Source organism: Xyrauchen texanus, chromosome 28 (assembly GCF_025860055.1).
Source record: "Xyrauchen texanus isolate HMW12.3.18 chromosome 28, RBS_HiC_50CHRs, whole genome shotgun sequence".
In the NCBI taxonomy this organism is placed as follows: domain Eukaryota; kingdom Metazoa; phylum Chordata; class Actinopteri; order Cypriniformes; family Catostomidae; genus Xyrauchen; species Xyrauchen texanus.
The window spans coordinates 41,560,282-41,572,792 of NC_068303.1; the positions used below are offsets into that span (position 1 = coordinate 41,560,282).

The following is a 12,511-nucleotide window of genomic DNA, read 5'->3' on the forward strand; positions in this document are numbered from 1 at the left end:
AGTACTTCCCATGCACTTATGTAAAAAAGAGTGACATGGTGTAAATCCAAGGGTTTTGAAGTTAAATGCTGAAATAGCTCAGTTGTGAGAGTGTTAGACTGAAGATCTAAAGGTCCCCGGTTCAATCCAGGGTCTTGGCAGCTATTGCTCTTGACTACTTTTCTCTTGCCAATTTCCAAAAAAAAGTTTGCCTGTCCACTCCCAGGTTTGCGCTTTTGAGCAACTATCAGTTCCATGCTGTAATGGAATGAAAATCCAGAGAATTGAGCTCCAATGTCAGTGTAACCTTCATTGTTGTTTCCATACTTGCCCAAGACTTTTGAAGAATTGTCGATTTCCCCCTTCACATAGGTTGCATGAGAGAAAAATACTGTACGTGGGTGGGTCATGCTGCAATACCCTGCTCGCCAAGCCCATGAGTACTTCCCCATGCAATTATGTAAAAAGAGTGACATGGTGTAAATCCATGAGCTTTGAGATGGACTGCCGAAATATCTCAGTTGGGAGAGGGTCAGACTGAAGATCTAAAGGTCCCTGGTTTGATCCTGGGTTTCAGCAGCTCTTGACTACTTTTCTCTTGCCAATTTCAAAAAGCATTTTGCCTGTCCACTCCCAGGTTTGCGCTTTTGAGCAAATATCAGTTCCATGCTGTAATGGTTATCAGTCTGGAATGAAAATCCAGTGAATTGAGCTCCAATGTTAGTGTAACCTTCATTGTTGTTTCCATACTTGCCCAAGACTTTTGAAGAATTGTCGATTTCCCCTTCACATAGGTTGCATGAGAGAAAAATACTGTACGTGGGTGGGTCATGCTGCAATACCCTGCTCGCCAGGCCCATGAGTACTTCCCCATGCACTTATGTAAAAAAGAGGAACATGGTGTAAATCCATGAGATTTTAAGGAAAATGCCGAAATAGCTTATTTGGGAAAGCATTAGACTGCAGGTCCAAAAGTCCCTGGTACAATCCTGAGTTTCAGCAGCTATCGCTCTTTACTGCTATTGTTTCAACTCCTTTCCAAAGAGCAATTAAGCTCTCTAGTCACAGGGGATCTATGCATTTGGAATGAAGAACTTGTAGTTCACATCTAAGAGGAAGCTCCTTTCCTTTTTGTGCCCACTTGTGAGGTTGTCTGTTGAAATTCCCATCAAAAGTCCTAAAGTGTGCCTTTCTCTTACCAATTTCCAAAAAGCATTTTGCCTGTCCACTCCCAGGTTTGAGCTTTTGAGCAAATATCAGTTCCATGCTGTAATGGTTTTCAGTCTTGGATGTAAATCCAGTGAATTGAGCTCCAATGTCACTGTAACTTTCATTGTTGTTTCCATACTTGCCCAAGACTTTTGAAGAATTGTCTATTTCCACATTCACATAGTTTGCATGAGAGAAAAATACTGTACGTGGGGGGGTCATGTGCAATACCCTGCTCCCCAGGCCCATGAGTACTTCCCCATGCACTTCTGTAAAATAGAGTGACATGGTGTAAATCCATGAGCTATGTAGTGAAATGCCGAAATAGCTCAGTTGGGAGAGTGTTAGACAGAAGATCTAAAGGTCACTGGTTCGATTCCGTGTTTTGGCAACTATTGCTCTTGACTACTTTTCTCTTGCCAATTTCCAAAAAGCATTTTGCCTGTCCACTCCCAGGTTTGCGCTTTTGAGCAAATATCAGTTCCATGCTGTAATGGTTATCAGTCTGGAATGAAAATCCAGTGAATTGAGCTCCAATGTCAGTTTAACCTTCATTGTTGTTTCCATACTTGCCCAAGACTTTTGAAGAATTGTCGATTTCCCCCTTCACATAGGTTGCATGAGAGAAAAATACTGTACGTGGGTGGGTCATGCTGCAATACCCTGCTCGCCAGGCCCATGAGTACTTCCCCATGCACTTATGTAAAAAAGAGTGACATGGTGTAAATCCATGACCTCTGTAGTGAAATGCTGAAATAGCTCAGTTGGGAGAGTGCTAGACTGAAGATCTAAAGGTCCCTGGTTCGTTCCCGGGTTTTGGCAGCTATTGCTCTTGACTACTTTTCTCTTGCCAATTTCCAAAAAGCATTTTGCCTGTCCACTCCCAGGTTTGTGCTTTTGAGCAAATATCAGTTCCATGCTGTAATGGAATGAAAATCCAGAGAATTGAGCTCCAATGTCAGTGTAACCTTCATTGTTGTTTCCATACTTGCCCAAGACTTTTGAAGAATTGTCGATTTCCCCCTTCACATAGGTTGCATGAGAGAAAAATACTGTACGTGGGTGGGTCATGCTGCAATACCCTGCTACCCAGGCCCATGAGTACTTCCCATGCACTTATGTAAAAAGAGTGACATGGTGTAAATCCAAGTTTCTGAAGTTAAATGCTGAAATAGCTCAGTTGGGAGAGTGTTAGACTGAAGATCAAAAGGTTCCTGGTTCAATCCTGGGTCTTGGCAGCTGTTGCTCTTCACTACTTTTCTCTTGCCAATTTCCAAATAGCATTTTGCCTGTCCACTCCCAGGTTTGCGCTTTTGAGCAACTATCAGTTCCATGCTGTAATGGAATGAAAATCCAGAGAATTGAGCTCCAATGTCAGTGTAACCTTCATTGTTGTTTCCATACTTGCCCAAGACTTTTGAAGAATTGTCGATTTCCCCCTTCACATAGGTTGCATGAGAGAAAAATACTGTACGTGGGTGGGTCATGCTGCAATACCCTGCCTGCCAGGTCCATGAGTACTTCCACATGCACTTATGTAAAAAAAGAGTGACATAGTGTAAATCCATGAGATTTTAAGTGAAGATGCCAAAAAAGCTCAGATTGGAGATCTTTACACTGAAGGTCCCTGGTTCAATCCCGGGTTTCGGCAGCTATCGCTCTTGACTGCTTTTGTTTCAACTCCTTTCCAAAGAGCAGTTAAACTCTCTAGTCACAGGGGATCCATGCATTTGGAATGAAGAACTTGTAGTTCGCATCTTAGAGGAAGCTCCTTTGCTTTTTGTGCCCACTTGTTAGGTTGTCTGTTGAAATTCCCATCAAAAGTCCTAAAGTGTGCCTTTCTCTTACCAATTTCCAAAAAGCATTTTGCCTGTCCACTCCCAGGTTTGCGCTTTTGAGCAAATATCAGTTCCATGCTGTAATGGTTTTCAGTCTTGGATGTAAATCCAGTGAATTGAGCTCCAATGTCACTGTAACTTTCATTGTTGTTTCCATACTTGCCCAAGACTTTTGAAGAATTGTCTATTTCCACATTCACATAGTTTGCATGAGAGAAAAATACTGTACGTGGGGGGGTCATGTGCAATACCCTGCTTGCCAGATCCATGAGTACTTCCACATGCACTTATGTAAAAAAAGATTGACATAGTGTAAATCCATGAGATTTTAAGTGAAGATGCCAAAAAAGCTCAGATTGGAGATCTTTACACTGAAGGTCCCTGGTTCGATCCCAGGTTTCAGCAGCTATCGCTCTTGACTGCTTTTGTTTCAACTCCTTTCCAAAGAGCAATTAAACTCTCTAGTCACAGGGGATCCATGCATTTGGAATGAAGAACTTGTAGTTCACATCTTAGAGGAAGCTCCTTTGCTTTTTGTGCCCACTTGTGAGGTTGTCTGTTGAAATTCCCATCAAAAGTCCTAAAGTGTGCCTTTCTCTTACCAATTTCCAAAAAGCATTTTGCCTGTCCACTCCCAGGTTTGCGCTTTTGAGCAAATATCAGTTCCATGCTGTAATGGTTTTCAGTCTGGAATGTAAATCCAGTGAATTGAGCTCCAATGTCACTGTAACTTTCATTGTTGTTTCCATACTTGCCCAAGACTTTTGAAGAATTGTCTATTTCCACATTCACATAGTTTGCATGAGAGAAAAATACTGTACGTGGGGGGGTCATGTGCAATACCCTGCTCGCCAGGTCCATGAGTACTTCCCCATGCACTTGTGTAAAAAAGAGTGACATGGTGTAAATCCATGAGCTATGTAGTGAAATGCCGAAATAACTCAGTGGGGAGAGTGTTAGACTGAAGATCTAAAGGTCCCTGGTTCGATCCCGGTTTCGGCAGCTATTGCTCTTGACAACTTTTCTCTTGCCAATTTCAAAAAGCATTTTGCCTGTCCACTCCCAGGTTTGCGCTTTTGAGCAACTATCAGTTCCATGCTGTAATGGAATGAAAATCCAGAGAATTGAGCTCCAATGTCAGTGTAACCTTCATTGTTGTTTCCATACTTGCCCAAGACTTTTGAAGAATTGTCGATTTCCCCCTTCACATAGGTTGCATGAGAGAAAAATACTGTACGTGGGTGGGTCATGCTGCAATACCCTGCTCGCCAGGCCCATGAGTACTTCCCCATGCACTTATGTAAAAAAGAGTGACATGGTGTAAATCCATGACCTCTGTAGTGAAATGCTGAAATAGCTCAGTTGGGAGAGTGCTAGACTGAAGATCTAAAGGTCCCTGGTTCGTTCCCGGGTTTTGGCAGCTATTGCTCTTGACTACTTTTCTCTTGCCAATTTCCAAAAAGCATTTTGCCTGTCCACTCCCAGGTTTGTGCTTTTGAGCAAATATCAGTTCCATGCTGTAATGGAATGAAAATCCAGAGAATTGAGCTCCAATGTCACTGTAACCTTCATTGTTGTTTCCATACTTGCCCAAGACTTTTGAAGAATTGTCGATTTCCCCCTTCACATAGGTTGCATGAGAGAAAAATACTGTACGTGGGTGGGTCATGCTGCAATACCCTGCTACCCAGGCCCATGAGTACTTCCCATGCACTTATGTAAAAAAGAGTGACATGGTGTAAATCCAAGGGTTCTGAAGTTAAATGTTGAAATAGCTCAGTTGGGAGAGTGTTAGACTGAAGATCTAAAGGTCCCTGGTTCAATCCAGGTTCTTGGCAGCTATTGCTCTTCACTACTTTTCTCTTGCCAATTTCAAAAAGCATTTTGCCTGTCCACTCCCAGGTTTGCGCTTTTGAGCAAATATCAGTTCCATGCTGTAATGGTTATCAGTCTGGAATGAAAATCCAGTGAATTGAGCTCCAATGTCAGTTTAACCTTCATTGTTGTTTCCATACTTGCCCAAGACTTTTGAAGAATTGTCTATTTCCCCTTCACATAGGTTGCATGAGAGAAAAATACTGTACGTGGGTGGGTCATGCTGCAATACCCTGCTTGCCAGGTCCATGAGTACTTCCACATGCACTTAAGTAAAAAAGAGTGACATAGTGTAAATCCATGAGATTTTAAGTGAAGATGCCAAAAAGCTCAGATTGGAGATCTTTACACTGAAGGTCCCTGGTTCGATCCGGGTTTCGGCAGCTATCAGCTCTTGACTGCTTTTGTTTCAACTCCTTTCCAAAGAGCAATTAAACTCTCTAGTCACAGGGGATCCATGCATTTGGAATGAAGAACTTGTAGTTCACATCTTAGAGGAAGCTCCTTTGCTTTTTGTGCCCACTTGTGAGGTTGTCTGTTGAAATTCCCATCAAAAGTCCTAAAGTGTGCCTTTCTCTTACCAATTTCAAAAAGCATTTTGCCTGTCCACTCCCAGGTTTGCGCTTTTGAGCAAATATCAGTTCCATGCTGTAATGGTTTTCAGTCTGGAATGTAAATCCAGTGAATTGAGCTCCAATGTCACTGTAACTTTCATTGTTGTTTCCATACTTGCCCAAGACTTTTGAAGAATTGTCTATTTCCACATTCACATAGTTTGCATGAGAGAAAAATACTGTACGTGGGGGGGTCATGTGCAATACCCTGCTCGCCAGGCCCATGAGTACTTCCCCATGCACTTGTGTAAAAAAGAGTGACATGGTGTAAATCCATGAGCTATGTAGTGAAATGCCGAAATAACTCAGTTGGGAGAGTGTTAGACTGAAGATCTAAAGGTCCCTGGTTCGATCCCGGGTTTCGGCAGCTGTTGCTCTTGACAACTTTTCTCTTGCCAATTTCCAAAAAGCATTTTGCCTGTCCACTCCCAGGTTTGCGCTTTTGAGCAACTATCAGTTCCATGCTGTAATGGAATGAAAATCCAGAGAATTGAGCTCCAATGTCAGTGTAACCTTCATTGTTGTTTCCATACTTGCCCAAGACTTTTGAAGAATTGTTGATTTCCCCCTTCACATAGGTTGCATGAGAGAAAAATACTGTACGTGGGTGGGTCATGCTGCAATACCCTGCTACCCAGGCCCATGAGTACTTCCCATGCACTTATGTAAAAAAGAGTGACATGGTGTAAATCCAAGGGTTCTGAAGTTAAATGTTGAAATAGCTCAGTTTGGAGAGTGTTAGACTGAAGATCTAAAGGTCCCTGGTTCAATCCAGGTTCTTGGCAGCTATTGCTCTTCACTACTTTTCTCTTGCCAATTTCCAAAAAGCATTTTGCCTGTCCACTCCCAGGTTTGCGCTTTTGAGCAAATATCAGTTCCATGCTGTAATGGTTATCAGTCTGGAATGAAAATCCAGTGAATTGAGCTCCAATGTCAGTTTAACCTTCATTGTTGTTTCCATACTTGCCCAAGACTTTTGAAGAATTGTCTATTTCCCCCTTCACATAGGTTGCATGAGAGAAAAATACTGTACGTGGGTGGGTCATGCTGCAATACCCTGCCTGCCAGGTCCATGAGTACTTCCACATTCACTTATGTAAAAAAAGAGTGACATAGTGTAAATCCATGAGATTTTAAGTGAAGATGCCAAAAAAGCTCAGATTTGAGATCTTTACACTGAAGGTCCCTGGTTCAATCCCGGGTTTTGGCAGCTATCGCTCTTGACTGCTTTTGTTTCAACTCCTTTCCAAAGAGCAATTAAACTCTCTAGTCACAGGGGATCCATGCATTTGGAATGAAGAACTTGTAGTTCGCATCTTAGAGGAAGCTCCTTTGCTTTTTGTGCCCACTTGTTAGGTTGTCTGTTGAAATTCCCATCAAAAGTCCTAAAGTGTGCCTTTCTCTTACCAATTTCCAAAAAGCATTTTGCCTGTCCACTCCCAGGTTTGCGCTTTTGAGCAAATATCAGTTCCATGCTGTAATGGTTTTCAGTCTTGGATGTAAATCCAGTGAATTGAGCTCCAATGTCACTGTAACTTTCATTGTTGTTTCCATACTTGCCCAAGACTTTTGAAGAATTGTCTATTTCCACATTCACATAGTTTGCATGAGAGAAAAATACTGTACGTGGGGGGGTCATGTGCAATACCCTGCTCGCCAGGCCCATGAGTACTTCCCCATGCACTTGTGTAAAAAAGAGTGACATGGTGTAAATCCATGAGCTATGTAGTGAAATGCTGAAATAGCTCAGTTGGGAGAGCGTTAGACTGAAGATCTGAAGGTCTCTGGTTCGATCCCGGGTTTCAGCAGCTATTGCTCTTGACAACTTTTCTCTTGCCAATTTCCAAAAAGCATTTTGCCTGTCCACTCCCAGGTTTGCGCTTTTGAGCAACTATCAGTTCCATGCTGTAATGGTTATCAGTCTGGAATGAAAATCCAGTGAATTGAGCTCCAATGTCAGTTTAACCTTCATTGTTGTTTCCATACTTGCCCAAGACTTTTGAAGAATTGTCTATTTCCCCCTTCACATAGGTGGCATGAGAGAAAAATACTGTACGTGGGTGGGTCATGCTGCAATACCCTGCTTGCCAGGTCCATGAGTACTTCCACATGCACTTATGTAAAAAAAGAGTGACATAGTGTAAATCCATGAGATTTTAAGTGAAGATGCCAAAAAAGCTCAGATTGGAGATCTTTACACTGAAGGTCCCTGCTTCTATCCGGGTTTCGGCAGCTATCAGCTCTTGACTGCTTTTGTTTCAACTCCTTTCCAAAGAGCAATTAAACTCTCTAGTCACAGGGGATCCATGCATTCGGAATGAAGAACTTGTAGTTCACATCTTAGAGGAAGCTCCTTTGCTTTTTGTGCCCACTTGTGAGGTTGTCTGTTGAAATTCCCATCAAAAGTCCTAAAGTGTGCCTTTCTCTTACCAATTTCAAAAAGCATTTTGCCTGTCCACTCCCAGGTTTGCGCTTTTGAGCAAATATCAGTTCCATGCTGTAATGGTTTTCAGTCTTGGATGTAAATCCAGTGAATTGAGCTCCAATGTCACTGTAACTTTCATTGTTGTTTCCATACTTGCCCAAGACTTTTGAAGAATTGTCTATTTCCACATTCACATAGTTTGCATGAGAGAAAAATACTGTACGTGGGGGGGTCATGTGCAATACCCTGCTCGCCAGGCCCATGAGTACTTCCCCATGAACTTCTGTAAAAAAGAGTGACATGGTGTAAATCCAGGAGCTCTGTAGTGAAATGCCAAAATAGCTCAGATGGGAGAGCGTTAGACTAAAGATCTAAAGGTCCCTGGTTCGATCCGGGGTTTCGGCAGCTATTGCTCTTGACTACATTTCTCTTGCCAATTTCCAAAAAGCATTTTGCCTGTCCACTCCCAGGTTTGCGCTTTTGAGCAAATATCAGTTCCATGCTGTAATGGTTATCAGTCTGGAATGAAAATCCAGTGAATTGAGCTCCAATGTCAGTGTAACCTTCATTGTTGTTTCCATACTTGCCCAAGACTTTTGAAGAATTGTCGATTTCCCCCTTCACATAGGTTGCATGAGAGAAAAATACTGTACGTGGGTGGGTCATGCTGCAATACCCTGCTCGCCAGGTCCATGAGTACTTCCCCATGCACTTATGTAAAAAAAGAGTGACATAGTGTAAATCCATGAGATTTTAAGTGAAGATGCCAAAAAAGCTCAGATTGGAGATCTTTACACTGAAGGTCCCTGCTTCTATCCCGGGTTTCGGCAGCTATCAGCTCTTGACTGCTTTTGTTTCAACTCCTTTCCAAAGAGCAATTAAACTCTCTAGTCACAGGGGATCCATGCATTTGGAATGAAGAACTTGTAGTTCACATCTTAGAGGAAGCTCCTTTGCTTTTTGTGCCCACTTGTGAGGTTGTCTGTTGAAATTCCCATCAAAAGTCCTAAAGTGTGCCTTTCTCTTACCAATTTCCAAAAAGCATTTTGCCTGTCCACTCCCAGGTTTGCGCTTTTGAGCAAATATCAGTTCCATGCTGTAATGGTTTTCAGTCTTGGATGTAAATCCAGTGAATTGAGCTCCAATGTCACTGTAACTTTCATTGTTGTTTCCATACTTGCCCAAGACTTTTGAAGAATTGTCTATTTCCACATTCACATAGTTTGCATGAGAGAAAAATACTGTACGTGGGGGGGTCATGTGCAATACCCTGCTCGCCAGGCCCATGAGTACTTCCCCATGCACTTGTGTAAAAAAGAGTGACATGGTGTAAATCCATGCGCTTTGTAGTGAAATGCCGAAATAGCTCAGTTGGGAGAGCGTTAGACTGAAGATCTAAAGGTTCCTGGTTTGATCCCGGGTTTCGGCAGCTGTTGCTCTTGACTACTTTTCTCTTGCCAATTTCCAAAAAGCATTTTGCCTGTCCACTCCCAGGTTTGCGCTTTTGAGCAAATATCAGTTCCATGCTGTAATGGAATGAAAATCCAGAGAATTGAGCTCCAATGTCAGTGTAACCTTCATTGTTGTTTCCATACTTGCCCAAGACTTTTGAAGAATTGTCGATTTCCCCCTTCACATAGGTTGCATGAGAGAAAAATACTGTACTTGGGTGGGTTATGCTGCAATACCCTGCTTGCCAGGTCCATGAGTACTTCCACATGCACTTATGTAAAAAAAGAGTGACATAGTGTAAATCCATGAGATTTTAAGTGAAGATGCCAAAAAGCTCAGATTGGAGATCTTTACACTGAAGGTTCCTGGTTCGATCCGGGTTTCAGCAGCTATCAGCTCTTGACTGCTTTTGTTTCAACTCCTTTCCAAAGAGCAATTAAACTCTCTAGTCACAGGGGATCCATGCATTTGGAATGAAGAACTTGTAGTTCACATCTTAGAGGAAGCTCCTTTGCTTTTTGTGCCCACTTGTGAGGTTGTCTGTTGAAATTCCCATCAAAAGTCCTAAAGTGTGCCTTTCTCTTACCAATTTCCAAAAAGCATTTTGCCTGTCCACTCCCAGGTTTGCGCTTTTGAGCAAATATCAGTTCCATGCTGTAATGGTTTTCAGTCTGGAATGTAAATCCAGTGAATTGAGCTCCAATGTCACTGTAACTTTCATTGTTGTTTCCATACTTGCCCAAGACTTTTGAAGAATTGTCGATTTCCCCTTCACATAGGTTGCATGAGAGAAAAATACTGTACATGGGTGGGTCATGCTGCAATACCCTGCTCGCCAGGCCCATGAGTACTTCCCCATGCACTTATATAAAAAGAGTGACATGGTGTAAATCCATGACCTCTGTAGTGAAATGCTGAAATAGCTCAGTTGGGAGAGTGCTAGACTGAAGATCTAAAGGTCCCTGGTTCGTTCCCGGGTTTTGGCAGCTATTGCTCTTGACTACTTTTCTCTTGCCAATTTCAAAAAGCATTTTGCCTGTCCACTCCCAGGTTTGTGATTTTGAGCAAATATCAGTTCCATGCTGTAATGGAATGAAAATCCAGAGAATTGAGCTCCAATGTCACTGTAACCTTCATTGTTGTTTCCATACTTGCCCAAGACTTTTGAAGAATTGTCGATTTCCCCTTCACATAGGTTGCATGAGAGAAAAATACTGTACGTGGGTGTGTCATGCTGCAATACCCTGCTACCCAGGCCCATGAGTACTTCCCATGCACTTATGTAAAAAAGAGTGACATGGTGTAAATCCAAGGGTTCTGAAGTTAAATGTTGAAATAGCTCAGTTGGGAGAGTGTTAGATTGAAGATCTAAAGGTCCCTGGTTCAATCCAGGTTCTTGGCAGCTATTGCTCTTCACTACTTTTCTCTTGCCAATTTCCAAAAAGCATTTTGCCTGTCCACTCCCAGGTTTGCGCTTTTGAGCAAATATCAGTTCCATGCTATAATGGAATGAAAATCCAGAGAATTGAGCTCCAATGTCAGTGTAACCTTCATTGTTGTTTCCATACTTGCCCAAGACTTTTGAAGAATTGTCGATTTCCCCTTCACATAGGTTGCATGAGAGAAAAATACTGTACTTGGGTGGGTCATGCTGCAATACCCTGCTTGCCAGGTCCATGAGTACTTCCACATGCACTTATGTAAAAAAGAGTGACATAGTGTAAATCCATGAGATTTTAAGTGAAGATGCCAAAAAGCTCAGATTGGAGATCTTTACACTGAAGGTCCCTGGTTCGATCCCGGGTTTCAGCAGCTATCGCTCTTGACTGCTTTTGTTTCAACTCCTTTCCAAAGAGCAATTAAACTCTCTAGTCACAGGGGATCCATGCATTTGGAATGAAGAACTTGTAGTTCAGCATCTTAGAGGAAGCTCCTTTGCTTTTTGTGCCCACTTGTTAGGTTGTCTGTTGAAATTCCCATCAAAAGTCCTAAAGTGTGCCTTTCTCTTACCAATTTCCAAAAAGCATTTTGCCTGTCCACTCCCAGGTTTGCGCTTTTGAGCAAATATCAGTTCCATGCTGTAATGGTTTTCAGTCTTGGATGTAAATCCAGTGAATTGAGCTCCAATGTCACTGTAACTTTCATTGTTGTTTCCATACTTGCCCAAGACTTTTGAAGAATTGTCTATTTCCACATTCACATAGTTTGCATGAGAGAAAAATACTGTACGTGGGGGGGTCATGTGCAATACCCTGCTCGCCAGGCCCATGAGTACTTCCCCATGCACTTGTGTAAAAAAGAGTGACATGGTGTAAATCCATGCGTTTTGTAGTGAAATGCCGAAATAGCTCAGTTGGGAGAGTGCTAGACTGAAGATCTAAAGGTCCCTGGTTCGTTCCCGGGTTTTGGCAGCTATTGCTCTTGACTACTTTTCTCTTGCCAATTTCCAAAAAGCATTTTGCCTGTCCACTCCCAGGTTTGTGATTTTGAGCAAATATCAGTTCCATGCTGTAATGGAATGAAAATCCAGAGAATTGAGCTCCAATGTCACTGTAACCTTCATTGTTGTTTCCATACTTGCCCAAGACTTTTGAAGAATTGTCGATTTCCCCTTCACATAGGTTGCATGAGAGAAAAATACTGTACGTGGGTGTGTCATGCTGCAATACCCTGCTACCCAGGCCCATGAGTACTTCCCATGCACTTATGTAAAAAAGAGTGACATGGTGTAAATCCAAGGGTTCTGAAGTTAAATGTTGAAATAGCTCAGTTGGGAGAGTGTTAGATTGAAGATCTAAAGGTCCCTGGTTCAATCCAGGTTCTTGGCAGCTATTGCTCTTCACTACTTTTCTCTTGCCAATTTCCAAAAAGCATTTTGCCTGTCCACTCCCAGGTTTGCGCTTTTGAGCAAATATCAGTTCCATGCTGTAATGGTTATCAGTCTGGAATGAAAATCCAGTGAATTGAGCTCCAATGTCAGTTTAACCTTCATTGTTGTTTCCATACTTGCCCAAGACTTTTGAAGAATTGTCTATTTCCCCCTTCACATAGGTTGCATGAGAGAAAAATACTGTACGTGGGTGGGTCATGCTGCAATACCCTGCTTGCCAGGTCCATGA

General features: G+C 42.3%; 9 non-coding genes across 9 annotated transcripts; all 9 read left to right on the forward strand.

Moving 5' to 3' along the window:
- The first annotated feature begins 1,937 nt into the window (after positions 1-1,937).
- On the forward strand, positions 1,938-2,010 carry trnaf-gaa (transfer RNA phenylalanine (anticodon GAA)). The gene has a single exon. It is a non-coding gene; the product is annotated as a tRNA-Phe (tRNA).
- Positions 2,011-3,956: 1,946 nt separating this feature from the next.
- Positions 3,957-4,028, forward strand: trnaf-gaa (transfer RNA phenylalanine (anticodon GAA)). Its single transcript has one exon. It is a non-coding gene; the product is annotated as a tRNA-Phe (tRNA).
- A 345-nt stretch (positions 4,029-4,373) lies between these two features.
- On the forward strand, positions 4,374-4,446 carry trnaf-gaa (transfer RNA phenylalanine (anticodon GAA)). Its single transcript has one exon. It is a non-coding gene; the product is annotated as a tRNA-Phe (tRNA).
- Positions 4,447-5,809: 1,363 nt separating this feature from the next.
- trnaf-gaa (transfer RNA phenylalanine (anticodon GAA)) lies at positions 5,810-5,882 on the forward strand. Its single transcript has one exon. It is a non-coding gene; the product is annotated as a tRNA-Phe (tRNA).
- A 1,368-nt stretch (positions 5,883-7,250) lies between these two features.
- On the forward strand, positions 7,251-7,323 carry trnaf-gaa (transfer RNA phenylalanine (anticodon GAA)). The gene has a single exon. It is a non-coding gene; the product is annotated as a tRNA-Phe (tRNA).
- Positions 7,324-8,272: 949 nt separating this feature from the next.
- On the forward strand, positions 8,273-8,345 carry trnaf-aaa (transfer RNA phenylalanine (anticodon AAA)). The gene has a single exon. It is a non-coding gene; the product is annotated as a tRNA-Phe (tRNA).
- Positions 8,346-9,296: 951 nt separating this feature from the next.
- On the forward strand, positions 9,297-9,369 carry trnaf-gaa (transfer RNA phenylalanine (anticodon GAA)). Its single transcript has one exon. It is a non-coding gene; the product is annotated as a tRNA-Phe (tRNA).
- A 936-nt stretch (positions 9,370-10,305) lies between these two features.
- On the forward strand, positions 10,306-10,378 carry trnaf-gaa (transfer RNA phenylalanine (anticodon GAA)). The gene has a single exon. It is a non-coding gene; the product is annotated as a tRNA-Phe (tRNA).
- Positions 10,379-11,730: 1,352 nt separating this feature from the next.
- trnaf-gaa (transfer RNA phenylalanine (anticodon GAA)) lies at positions 11,731-11,803 on the forward strand. The gene has a single exon. It is a non-coding gene; the product is annotated as a tRNA-Phe (tRNA).
- The last annotated feature ends 708 nt before the right edge of the window (positions 11,804-12,511 follow it).